This window comes from Dermacentor variabilis, chromosome 9 (assembly GCF_050947875.1).
Source record: "Dermacentor variabilis isolate Ectoservices chromosome 9, ASM5094787v1, whole genome shotgun sequence".
Lineage (NCBI taxonomy): Eukaryota > Metazoa > Arthropoda > Arachnida > Ixodida > Ixodidae > Dermacentor > Dermacentor variabilis.
The window spans coordinates 115,162,796-115,176,920 of NC_134576.1; the positions used below are offsets into that span (position 1 = coordinate 115,162,796).

Sequence of the window (14,125 nt, forward strand, 5' to 3'; positions counted from 1 at the left end):
CACGCGTACTAGACAGATCGCAGCGAGTCTATATATACAGCCGTACATTAACGTGGGAATACAGCACATGGACTAAAAGAGACGCCATTGCGGGGACTTCGCGTTCATCTTGAGCACCCCGAGGTTCTTCAACGTGCACCTTGACTTAAGTATACAATATCGTTCTCACACTTGGCCCCATCGAAATGCTGCCGCCGCGGCCGGGAATCCAAACTGCGACGCCCTTTTCGGGAACAATAGATATGTTCTTCAACATGCACCTTGGCTTAAGTATACAATATCGTTCTCACACTTGGCCCCATCGAAATGCTGCCGCCGCGGCTGGGAGTCCAAACTGCTACGCCCTTTTCGGGAACAATACATATAGATAGATCTCGGGTTACTCCCACACCAGGCACTTACGCACTACGGAAGCAAGCTTCTATTTTTGCCAACGGCCGGACATATAACGCAACGCCCAGCGGACGTCATTGGTGCGTTCGGAGTGAGCGACGAACTTCAAGCGTGGCTAGCGAGGGGTCTTCGTTATGGAGGCCGCTGTCACAGCCGCTGGAGCTTTGCCACGGCAGCAGCGCAAAGTGTCTCGATAAAGCAGCCTTCGCGTCACGCCTCGTTTCGCCGACGTCATATCCTCCATTTTCCTGCTCATTTCCTTTTTTTTTTTTCTGGTGGAACATTTTTTTTTTCATCAGGCGCAGAAGCGGTCAAGCGTCATTAAGAGAGGCGCCAGCGTGATGACGCCACCAACGTTGTAACGAGAAGGCGACTTGACGAATACGTTGCAAAAGACGAAATTCTTACAAACTTCTTGCGGCATACTCATAGAATTAAGGAACTCCTTATCTAAGTGTCGTTACAGTCGCATAAACAACAGGTCCGATCGTCCTTTTCACTTCCTGCGTTCCGTCTTCTCCAAAAACGCCGCATAATTCGAATGATTTCCTTCTCTGGTCATGTCATTTGAGAACCACCTTGTAGTAAACGCAACGCCTTAGGCCTGGGCGAAGACTCAGCGGTATCGGACAGCTTTCTTAGCCACACTAAAAATGCTGCAGAGGTTGTAAAATAATCATAAAGTACCCTCGCAATTTTCTTCTGGCTCATGCAACTAACAATGACGGTCAAGACTACACAGACAGATACCCGGTAGACGCGCGTCCAATCCCCGTTTGCGGGCCTACGGTGTGAAGTTTTAACTTAATGGTGTCGTTTTAACTTACTGGTACTCAGTAGGATACGTCGGCGAACTCAATCAGCAATCGACTCGTTCAGGCTCACAGCCACCAATGAGTCCGAGCTTCAGTGAACCCAAGAGAGAACGGGTCCGCCTTAGTCTGAGTCGAATCAAGTTAATGTGCAAGGCGCGGCCACTGTCAATGGGAACACGGGATCACGTGGCATCGCTCTGTGGAGTGCCCCACCACCGGCGCCTCATGGAGTCCTGCGGCGCATGCGCTATCATAGAGATTGGCGAAGAGTCCGGCGAGTCGTCTGCTGTCGTAAGTCGTCTGCAAGGGCTTCACAAGACGCAGGTGGTGGCGCTCCACACAGAGATGCGATGGGCTCCCGTGTTCCCGCTAGCAGTGTCCACGCCTGTACATCTTTCACCTCGTAATGCGCTTAGTACACGCGATAAACGGTAGACGAATGCGCTGCAGGTACACGACAGACGAAGAGGACATGAGCGCCGTCGTCTCGTTTCGTGATTATTGATTCTACTCGGCGCATTACGAGATGAGCGAACCCCAGCTGGCCTGATTTGTAGCTTTGGGCTCCGAGTCCAAGTACGCAGGAGTCGGAGTGTGAACAAGTCCAGGAGCGACCGACCAATGCATCGCTGTGAAGCAACAAGTCTCCTCGGGGATTCTCGAGCTATATGAATTGGCAATTGCGCATTAATAGAGCGTATTCGAAGGATGATTGATTGATTGATTGATTGATTGATTGATTGATTGATTGATTGATTGATTGATTGATTGATTGATTGATTGATTGATTGATTGATTGATTGATTGATTGATTGATTGATTGATTTCAGAGGCAAAATGAACGTGTTGAAACAATTTATCTGTACGTTGTCGGTCCCGGCTTTCAGGCACGTCGAAATGCGACCGGTGCGGTGTAGAATCGGAACATCAGTCTATGCAACAAACGCGCGAGGTAGCTTGCCGGGTTGCTAGGGCTACGGCAATTGCGCAGTCGCTGTGCTACTTAGTTCGAACACGCCTCAAGCGCATTTCTTGCTTCTCCGCCTAGGATCGAATGATGCTGAAGAATCCTAGCTAGTCGGGCGATCGAGTTCGCGTTGTAAGTAAAGACAGAATGCTGCTAGAATAATGCGCCTTTCCTTCCCCCCCCCCCGCCCCTGATGCACTCGACGCATGAGTTTTCATAGTCAGTGCTTGATTAGGTTAAGGCGCTATATGTGTGTCTTCAATGTTCGCCTTAAGCCTTACGGCAGCACTACATCTGCGCGCAAGGAAAGCAATATTTCTTCCAATCAACGCGTCTCTCCGCCGATGTGGCGGATGCGCGCACATATATACAGACAAATTTCCTCTGACCTGGTATAACCGCAGATAACGCCTGCCCCGCATTTTTTCTCAGCGTCGCATGAACTCCTGGTCAGCTCTTGTCCACGTGTTCCTTCCAGGCGCACACGAGCCCGAAACAATGCGCAGGCCGGCGGACAGCAGCTGGCTGACCAAACGAAAAAAAAAAAGGACATCGCGACACATCGCAGAGTCGACCGCGTAAACAACACCTGCCGGAACAGGGCAGGGACGGGTCCTCCGCCGCGGTGACAGGCGCCGAAAGCGTAATGTCACGGCACGCGCTCGGACAAGTTGTCACCGAGCTTTTTCTCGTTCTTAGCTCCTGCCTGCTCTTTTCAGTGCGACCGTCCGCGTATACGTGGCTCGCTGAAACAAGGAAGAGCCGCCGAAAGGACGACACGAGGCAAAATTTTAAAACTTGCGGCGGCGGATGGCGGAAAGAAAATCGAGCAGGAAAATCGAACCGCTGCAAAGCTGCCCTTATACTCGTGAAGGCAAGGAGGCGCAGCGCGGAAGAGAGAGGCGCAGCTTGAAATGCGAATATCGTGAAGCCGAGTTTCTCGTTTTTGTTGTTGTTGTTGTTGTTTATTAACTGCGAGAACATGCGAAGGATGGGCTACTGGTAGGCCCACGATCTCAATGTCGCAGCCTAACGCACACACACACATTAAATTCTGATGAAATAAACACTACAGATAAGCAATAATTTAGCGTAGACTTAGAAATCGTTCCTGAAAAGCTGTATTTTCGTTAATTTATCACTAATAAGTTTGCAAGCGGAAATGAAGGTCGAAATTTCATAATTAGTCTCATTTCGCGCCGGAACCTTAGTGAAACCTTACGTCACGGTGTCATTCCGACTTGGTAAAACGAAGGTCAACCTTCCCTGAAGTGTGAGCGCGAACCGCCGTCAGTAAGTCAGTGTGACGTCACTGATGTCCTCAAATGTATGTCCTCGGAATATAGGTGTTCTGGTGCAGGAAAAATTATCGTAACGTCCCGAGTTATTGCTACTATTCGAATTCAATGTAGTCCTTTATCGACGAAGTATTAAATGTGGAACCGGGCAGACGCTATCAGAATTCAATACGTCGGCTCGAGTTAGCGCGGGAACTTCACGGCGATGTCGCCATCTGTTCTTTTTTTCGCGTATTTTCTTGTCTAACAAGAAAATGCTTCTCTCAGTGTAAGAGTGCCCGAGTTGCTGTTCTATAATCGTAACGTATCATCATCATCATCATCATCATCATCATCATCATCCTGGTTACGCCCACTGCAGGGCAAAGGCCTCTCCCATACTTCTCCAACTACCCCGATCATGAATTAATTGTGGCCATGTTGTCCCTGCAACCTTCTTAATGTCATCCGCCCACCTAACTTTCTGCCGCCCTCTGCTACGCTTCCCTTCCCTTGGAAACCAGTCCGTAACCCATAATGACCATCGGTTATCTTCCCTCCTCATTACATGTCCTGCCCATGCCCCCCCCCCCATTTCTTTTTCTTGATTTCAACTAAGATGTCATTAACCCGAGTTTGTTCCCCCACCCAATCTGCTCTTTTCTTATCCCTTAACGTTACACCCATCATTCTTCTTTCCATAGCTCGTTGCGTCGTCCTCAATTTAAGTAGAACCCTTTTCGTAAGCCTCCAGGTTTCTGCCCCGTACGTGAGTACTGGTAAGACACAGCTGTTATACACTTTTCTCTTGAGGAATCATGGCAACCTGCTGTTCGTGATTTGAGAATGCCTGCCAAACGCACCCCAGCCCATTCTTATTCTTCTGATTATGTCAGTCTCATTATCTGCATCCGCGGTCACTACCTGTCCTAAGTAGATGTATTCCCTTACCACTTCCAGCGCCTGACTACCTATCGTAAACTGCTGTTGTCTTCCTAGACTGTTAAACATTACTTTGGTTTTCTGCAGATTAATTTTTAGATCCACCCTTCTGCTTTGCCTCTCCAGGTCAGTGAGCATGCATTGAAATTGGTCTCCTGAGTTACTAAGCAAGGCAATATCATCAGCGAATCGCAAGTTACGAAGGTATAGCAATACATGCTAACTCAATATTCCTGTTTAGTGTACATTTAAAGTGACAAGGAATGCTACGAGAACACTAGAGTTCTATTCTAGCCTGCGCGCCAAAGTAATTATCGCAGCTCAGGGAATCGCGTGTTACAGCTAGGTGAGGCTTGCGTGAGCGACCGCATCGGTGGCGCCATCTCAGGGGTGGAGATGAAGCTTGGATGGCGCAGCTATTGTTGCAGTCATGGTACGCTACCGGGCTTGCTTGAGACTGGGTCGCACGGCAAGCAGATGCCACCAGAAGAATTAACGCTTTGCTGTCCTTTTCGAAGGAGGCAGGCATTCTTTTTTTTACCTGATCCCTTACCCCTATCTTAGGCCACGGGCCATCCCTTCTAATAAAAGTTTCAATCAATTGTTGCAGTCATCAGACCTATTTTACTGAAGCTGCTGGCGTAAAGAGTCAGTAAGCAGCGACATAATCATTCAGATCCAGTCCCTTTCTCTCAGCAAGAACGCGCATATATCAAAAACATTTATAACGCATTGTAATCGATCACAGTGCCCCAAGATGGCGCTACCACCGCCATTAAATGTTCCGGTAACCACGCACGATAAAAAAGGGGAATACGTTTATGCACAAGATGAAAGCGTCTGCTGCGATGCGGATGAGGCTGCTGACAGGGAAGTACAGGAAAACGGGTAGCTCTCTTCGATTGGTCGTCCAGGGCTGCCCAGAATTGCCCGTCGCGCAGCGCTCAGCCAATGAATGAGAACTGGCGTGCGCGGCATCTCAGACATTCCTGGGCCCCAAATCGAAGAGACACGGTGCTACAAAAAAAAAAAAAAAAAAGAAAGATCGTAAGCACGTAATCGATGGCGATTAACCCATTGTGGAATATGCACACCCAGTATAGGGAGCACAATTTCTACAGGGTTTATAGAACGGCCTCTACGGACGCATGGCCAACGGTGTACATCCTGTGCGCGCCCGTCATGCATATAGTGGTCATGCCTATAGTTTCTATAGAAGCTTCCATTTCAGTATATAACTACGGGACCTCCTTCTGTACATACTTATCATGTAAGTATCCCTATTTTTGTCATGAATAAAGTGATTCTGATCAGGTACGAGAAGGAGCCTCTGCGTTTGTTTTATTATTTTATTTGTAGTTGTTCATCAGATTATCCCACTTAACGAATGCATATTCTGGGTCTGCCGGGTCATTCACAGAGCGACGAGACGCGGCCGCCGTTGAAGCTATACGGCATTGCGGCTTAGTGTGGCGTTAGGGCACGGAATCCACCAAGCCCATTGACGACTACGTCCAGTAGTAGGAATGACGGAAAAAAGGGTTTATTGGCTTAGTTACACGGCTCCAGTTGAGAAAGCCCACTCCATGCAGGAGCAAGTAAAACGTCCGAGTTGACATCAGTACCCTCTGTCCCGCTGCTCGAAAAGTTTCCGCTTTTAATACCATCGTCGTCCCTAGGCGAGTCGACTAGGGAATCTGAAGACTGTCCAGCAGCAAGTCACAATCGTCGAATCCGTTGCGATACCTCGCCCATGCTATCGCAGTGCACCGCAGTAACCCCGCCTCCGAAGCCTGATGGTATGGAATATGCGGCAGGATAGTAACCTGGGAATCCAGGGTCGCCGTCGTTGTTCGGTAGCATTTGATGGTGGGCCCCCCCTCATCATTAGTTCGGGCTGTCAGGGAGTGATGGCGTTTGTGGTCTTTTGTGGGCCCGTCAACAGTCGGTGTCAACGCTGCGTTGACGTCTGGATAGGCGCTGACGGACGGGTGGGCGTTTGCCGCGTGACAAACGCATAATTAACGCATTTGTCGTGTTGGGATGTAACAATGGATGTGGGTGGCGCCACCTATCTTAGGTCTCGAACGCAACTTTCGCTACTTAGTTGCTCGCTGCTGACAAAGAAATTCGTGGCCATCCATAAGCGAGTGGTAGCGAAGAGTTAAACGTCAATGTTTTGCTCGCAGTTACTTTTTCGAAACAAAATCGTCTGCTACCGCAGCACGCGAGCATCACCGCTTCTAGAGGACGCGTCGACTTTTGCTCCCTGTTGCCAATCGGGCCTGATAGGGCACCGGTAAGACTTGTCGTCATCCTGCCCAGTGCATCATAGTACGTACGCATCATACACCTAGGTGTTGTCTCGACAGGCGACGACAGTTTTGTGGCGATTCGGCAGGCGCCAAGTGTATACAGGGTGTCCCAGCTAGCGTCAGCCAAGCCGTTCACCAAAAAAGAAAATTTTAATAAACGTGGTGCGAGGCACGATCTTTAAGGTCTGTGTAGGTCTTATAATTATATCTCGCAGCGTGGCTTTTCTTATATGTACTTTTTTTTAATTAAACGGCTTGGCTAACATTAGCTGGGACACACGGTTGACACAGGATGCTATGGTATATGTTGCTCAAAGAAAGCGTAAGCGCACAAGCATGCTTCTTTAGTAGTCACTCCGTACTTCTAAGTTATTCCGGCCATTCGTTCCGCGTCGCGAACCCAAGTCCGATTGGGAAATGACGGATGCGCAGGGTTGCCGGCGCCCCCCCCCAACCTAACCCCTACCACTATACTCACAACTACCGGGTTCGTGGGACCGGTTCCGGCCGGTATTTCTCACGTCCTGTCACGCGCTGTGCGCAAGCAGCGCGGCCAGGGGGCGCTACGCTCGAACGGTTATGAAGCTAAGCGCGCTCGGCGGCGACGTTACACAGCGACGCCAACGGCGCATTGGAGGCAACAGGCTCTGCCGTTGCCCCGCTCTATCACGTGCAGTTGCGAAAGCAAGAGGAACGCCACACTGAGCTCCTATTGTCACGAGTTAACTTTTTTTTTTTCAGTCACTCTTTTTTGTCGGTGACCGCTTCTCATCCGATTATGACTGTTGCACAGTTGTCGTTCGGCACAGGACGGGTTTCTCCGAAATTTCCCGAACGTTCTCGCCGAACACGTGAATGTCACGTGTTCAGTTAAGAATGTAGCCCTCTATTGGGCCAACCTTGCGTTCAGAGAGACGAGCAAACACCCAAGCCACAAAGATATTGGGGCGAGCTTAGCCGTAGGGCCGTCGAATCTGATCCCATTGGGGCCAAGTTTGTTGGCTGTTTGTGCGCATCTCAACGTAGTATTTTCCAGAGTAGCTAGCTGCTGGTGCCCGCGCATACGTTCTAAACATGTGCAATGGTATTCGCATGGCGCGCGCAGTCTGATTAGGCAAGAGTCGCGATAGAATCGGCGGCAACGTTGAAGAAATTTCGGATTCACGTGACCACGTCCTGGCGCCGAAGGATAGCTGAATGACGGTGATAGCTTTGGTAATAGTTTTGGTGAAAACCCCGCAGTGACTACAGTCTCTACTACGGGAGCTGCTCGTATACAGCAGTTCAGCCAGCGAAGCAATGTGAGTAGCATGTGTATCTGTCTTAAATGCGCCCTTCTGGCTTGAAACGACATCGCGGCTTTGCGAACTGATCATTCAAAAGACCGCAGTCTACAAATGCAGCAATTCGCAATTATTGTTGGTTTGCTCAGAGGCTCATTGCCTTCGTGCGTCTAGGACTAAATACAAAGTTACGCTTTAATTAGAAAGATGAAACATGATACGTAACGTCACAAGAACATGTGAAACTGGAGGTGCCAAGACATATATATGTAAGGCAAGGAACTAGTAAATTTCGCTGGTGTTAACACAATACGGAAAAGTAAACACTGTCATCGAATACACTCGGAGCATCTGACAGACAAGTTCGATAGACGTTTCCATCTTACGGTCGTTGATTTCTTTAGCTATAGCTTTATGTTGCAGCGAGTCCTCTTAATGTCATGCGATAATACCGTCAAATGATCCCCTAATGCCAACAGCCAATGTATCGGCTGCAGTTTTTCTGTACTTTTCCACACCGAAACAGATGTCCCTTATAGCATAAAAACACGCCCCCACCAGGTTTGCCCGATGAAAACGGACAAGTGCGATGCGCGTATTACTTGGTGACAGTCGCGTCTGCAAGTTATCATACCGGTGTAACGCCGCAAAAGCACCCGAAAATTCAGACATCAGCCAGCGCGCCCTTCTTACCGGAGGAGTCACTTTTACTAACCGCTCCTAGATAGCACAAGGGCTGTGCACTCCGATCCATGACCTCATGCTGCCCGGACCGACCACCGTAGAATCTAGTGGGGATGCTCCCGAGTGAGCCGCGGTCATTTCGACGTCGCCGCTTTCGTCTCGCTGGGCTTGCCAATGAAAATTTCAGGGCCTAGCAGCATGACGTCACAAATTATAGTGCACAGGCCTCGTGCCATCTATGGGAGGCGTTGCTTTTACCGCCCACGGAGACGTCACAGACACGGAAAGACGTCACACTCATGGGGCTCCGCGTCATACGCCATGGCGCGTGCAACGTGCAAGTAACCTGCAGAATTGCCAAACAAGGCTGGGAGGATTGCCGCAGAATGCCGAGCATGTAAAACAGATCTCTGGAAACGCGCTGCGCAGCGAGAGAAAAAAGGGAGAGAGGAAAGAAATGCGGCAGCAATGACAGGGGCTGTCGACTCTCAAATGGTAAAAGATAGTCGGGTGTCGCCTGGGGTCGCCTGGTCGAGGCAACGAGAGAGGGCCTCTACTATACGGGAGGCCATGCCTCCATCCTCGCCGCAAGGCCTTACAATATTTCACTCGTTTGTGCACATCGGATATTACTAAAGCCGTTTTAGGAATTGTTGAGGTATATATATATATATATATATATATATATATATATATATATATATATATATATACGCTCCCTCGACGGCGCTGATCGGGGCCACAGGTGAGGGGCCCTTTTAACAACCAGAGACGTTCGTGTAGGCCAGGGTTGCAAACTTCAAAACCAGCGAGGACCAAAAAAAACAAGTTCTCAGATAGCCACACGGGCCCGACTTCTTTTGTAGGAAACAATACACGTTTGGCTTGCGGAAAGGCAGTCTACGTTTGGTATCACCGCACTCGCGGCTATCATCGCACACGTTGCAATGTAAAGCATATTCGGCCACGGGCAGCGAAGCCCTGGCGTAGACTATTAGGCGAGATTTTGGTAACCGTAAAACACCGTTGTAGAGGGAGATCTGGCAGGAATTTCGCAGCTTTCGAAGCAACCAGTTTCTTTTTTTTTTCTCGGAGCAACCACAATTTCGAAGAAACCACAACGGTCACTACACCGCAATAAACGGACGGGTAACACCGTCAGTCAGCCTAGCAAGAACGAAGGGAACGAAGAGAACACGATCGCGAACGTATCATGTGCTTCGTATCCGCTTTCGATCGTGCCTTTATATTTCTACGCGGGCGATCGATCAAAGGCCTCGTTGCGAGGCGCGATTCACGTAAGAGAGCTTTAACATCGTGCGATACGTTACTGCGAAACGCTATAGACCCATTGCAGCACACGAGCGCCACATCTCCTCTTCACCAGAGCAGACGCACCCAGATATGAACGTTTTAGCATGCCGTTCTCGCGTAGTACCGTATGCCGGAGCGTAGTATATTAATTAGGTAGCGAGGAACTGGTCTTTCGAAGCGTTCTACATGTAGCCAACGCTAATACTCAAGCACCATCTGCGCAGCTGGAAATCAAGCCGTTTTCTCGGCCCGGTATACCGACTTGGCCCGGTATACCGACTTGGCCCGGTATACCGTCTCGGCCTGGTATACCGTCTCGGTCCGGTATACCGACTTGGTCCGGTGTACCGCCTCTGTATAGGTATTTAGCAGCGTCAGAAACAAACGCGCTGATCTCCATAATAAAGACAAAACATCTGGTGGTGCTTCGTCCTCTGCGCGAGATGAGAGCAAGTGATGGTTGAGCTTAACGTTTATTTCTCGCTGGCACGTTATTTGTAACCTTCATCTGGGTTAGCCCACCCCGTATGTAATACGCCCTAAACGGGGGTCTTTAACGTAATAAAGCGATGTGATGCGATGTGAAGTACGCAGCGAGTGCGGATACGAATCGAAGCCACGTGCTGGCTGGGCCCGCGGAGGCGTCCTGGCGCCGCCATGTTGCAACGCAATCACGGTAACCGGAGGCACAGAGCCGCCGCGCTAATCAACTACAGGTTGAACGCATCGTGTATCGCGGTAACGCGTATCGCGTGCGTCACGCAAAAGCTGGATCTCTCAATAGCCGCGCGAACGCGTATATATACGCGTCTCCGGGAATCCGCTCGCAACGCGTCGCCTGTGTATGTGCATATACACTTTGCGCGCGCTCATTGCACGCTTTTAAAACGAGACAGCACGATTGCGACTCGCTAACGACAACACCAAAGGAGCCGCGAAATTCGCTCAGCCGCCACCGTAGTCTGGCGGGCGAAGGCTGCGATAAAGCGACGCGGCTTCCTCGGTGTCGGGAACGCAGCGCGCCTGCAGTGCTGCAGCAGAACGCGCAGCGAAACGACAATTCAGAAGCAAACAAAAATTCGCGGTGCGAATAAACGAACGGCGCAAATGGTTTCTCGTCGGGGTTAAGGCAGGCTCATTAATAATATCGCACCCCAGCATATAAGAGACCTCTCTCCGGTCGAGACAGCTATAGTGAAACGAAGGTATATAAGAAGAAAAAAAAACAACTAATGAAGTTTCCATCTGGCTTGGGTGTGCGAGGAAGTGATTAAAAGTGCCCGCGCAAGTTTTTTTGCCTGCGCACGACCATGGCCAAATTGGTAGCGCTTATCTCGAAATAAGAGACCGTGCCTTCTATAGGTGAAAGCTATGCGGTAGCTGCAGAACAACACACACACGTACAACAACGTAAGGCGACGTGCCTTCAAGGTCAGAGAAAAGGTTATGTTGTTCACTTTAAGTGGTTTCATTCTTTGTGAGCTCACGTAGTAGCAAACGGGCGAGTGGTTCTCGTGTTCGCGACGTAATTATAGATTAATTAACAGTTAATACGCTCGAAATGTTAAACACGGGCTCTCCGAGGTGCAGTTGTGGAGGCTGCGGCCCCATTTTGAGTAGTTGGTAACCTTCCAGTGAGCCCACATCCGAAAACAGAAGTGTTCGTATATTAAAGTTTTTTCATTAATTTCTTTTTTTTTTTTCATTTCGCCGGAACGCAGCCATATATTAATGTGTGCAAATCTCCTTGTAACGTGACACAGAGGATTTCATCAAATCCTCCTGGACAACGCTTAAAGAATCGCGTGATGCACTGTTGTCTAAGAAGTTTATTTGGGATTTTCGGATATGCGACTCTAAACAGACACTACCCTCTTTTTTAAATAAGAAAATAAAGAATGTTTTGCAGTTTAAACAGAACAAGCTTACATTTTTCACCGTTTCTTTATCATTCTTGTTTCTATATTGTTCTTGTCGTGATCATCGTTTGTTTTTGTTGTCCAACTTGTTGCTGTTCAGCTATTTTCCCCCGAGAGACATCTCCACCTCTCTTTAGTTGTTGAACGCCAGCAAAAAATACTCGAGCAAGCGGCACTGACTCATGGGTACCAGCCAGGAAACGACATCCAGGAGCACCTCCAGCCGGGGACGCGCACGCTACACAACAGAGGCGACCCATTCACGTACGCATAAGTGCCCGGCATGGGTGCAAACAGCGCCGCTAACAACAACGGCACGCTTTCGCATTCATTCGGAAGGGTTGCGCTTCCAAAAATAAAGCGCGCCGTCAAGAACGCCTGCACGGTTCATCGCTGCGAGCGGGGCAAGTCGACGGACTCCGCAACAGGCGACGCGTTGCCAATGATCGCGCGACATGCGTGATCATTTGATTATATGCGTGACATGCGTGATTAGCGATATATAACGCGTCACCTGCTGCGGAGTCCCTCGACTATATATATATATATATATATATATATATATATATATATATATATATATATATATATATATATATATATATATATATATATATATATATATATATATAGAGAGAGAGAGAGAGAGAGAGAGAGAGAGAGAGAGAGAGAGAGTCTGGGCGCACTGACGGCTGATGGCTTCCATCGTCCGCGCTGTGTTCTCGCCGCGCAGTTCGCGTTGAAGCGAGATACAGCCCGACGAGCAATTCGCTCGCTGCTGCTGCCACTCTTCCTCACGTCAGCGTTTTGACAGCTAGTGTACCCGGTGATCAAGCGAGATGTGTTCATGTTTGCCTGTGCGCGCGTGACACCACGCTTGTTAATTTAGTTAGCAAGCGAATGCTTACAATTCTATACGGCACGGCCAATACATCTACTATGCTTCCTTCGTATTGATGTCTAATAATTTGCGATCGCTACCGATGTATCGCCTTTCTGGCGAAAATACGACTACCTTCTTTCCCCGTCTTCACGAACCCTAGGGGGAGTCCCTTTTACTTGAGGTGTTCGCGACGCTTCTGACATGATCCACTTATCCCCAAATATTTATCATGCGCCCGCCACGCAAAGAACATACAGTTGGTAGATTACGCTTTCGTACCTTCGTTTACGTAGTTCCCTTCGGATTATTTTCTTGTTTTCTTTTCTGTATAGCACATGCAGCGCAAGACAACCACGAACGTGCACGGCCGAAAAGCTACACGTCATTACGGTGAGCAAGCACGTGCCTGCACTGAAAGCGCCGCTTATCACTGGCCCCTATCTATAGTGCCGGGCATAGAAAGCGCGCGATAAACACTGGATAAACAGTGTCCAAGCCGACAGCCTCGTGCCACGTCGCGCGACAAAGGTCGCAACCACTCTCCGCCGCTCCCTCATCCCACGTGGCCAACCAACCACTCGACGAGCAGCGACAGAACAGCACTACTACATCACTGACTGTTTACTAAGGCCACTCGCGCGAACGAAAAAAGAACATAACGAAGGTTCGCTTCGCGAAAGGTGAACGTGGCGACAGCTGTCGAGCACAAAGTGCACGACGCGCACAGTGCACCCTCCCCCCCCCCCCCCCCCCAAAGATGGGTCTTATGAACTAGAAATGCACTCATTTATAAAAGGTTCTAGCATCAGCCGGGTGCTCGTTTATTGCCGAAATTAGTTGTTTTCCCCTGCACAGGGTAACTTTAGACAATCTATAAAATGACAAGAGACATCCACAATACTAATTTCCCTCCCTACATCTCTGTCGTGTCGTCCATGTATAGAGTCAAGCTTGAAGTGTTAAACAACAATGCCGACAAATTATACTATCATGATTCTTTGTTTTTGCTTACGGAAGGTCTATAGACGTGCGGCGTGTGGGCTACAGACAATACTGGCCATGATAGTGAGAGATCAAAAATCCATTAGCTCTCTACGATCACGGAATACATACTTTCTAGGTAGGTCAGTTAATATGAGTTCAGGTCCGCTTTTTCTGCCCGTCAAACTGGAATTATCTACGATAGCTGGAGACAGCAATCATGCAGTAGGCTTGGGTTGTTTTGTGTGCTCTTTCTTTGTTTTGTTTAGTTTTTTGCATTACCTTCTACGGCGTGTTATGCTTAATGTTTGCGCTGCATTGTAAAGTCACTTACATAAGGCCACTGGTGCGT

General features: G+C 49.0%; 1 protein-coding gene across 4 annotated transcripts in view; it reads right to left on the reverse strand.

Annotated features, from left to right (window-relative positions):
- Positions 1–14,125, reverse strand: part of LOC142557325 (uncharacterized) — a 412,081-nt gene that overhangs the window by 187,022 nt on the left and 210,934 nt on the right. The window contains exon 1 of one of the 4 annotated variants that reach the window (XM_075669071.1): positions 2,565–2,690. The exons of the other annotated variants lie outside the window; for them this stretch is intronic. The gene's annotated coding sequence lies outside the window, so the exon portion shown is untranslated. Of the gene's footprint in view, positions 1–2,564; positions 2,691–14,125 lie in introns of those variants that run through there. 4 annotated transcript variants of the gene reach the window in all.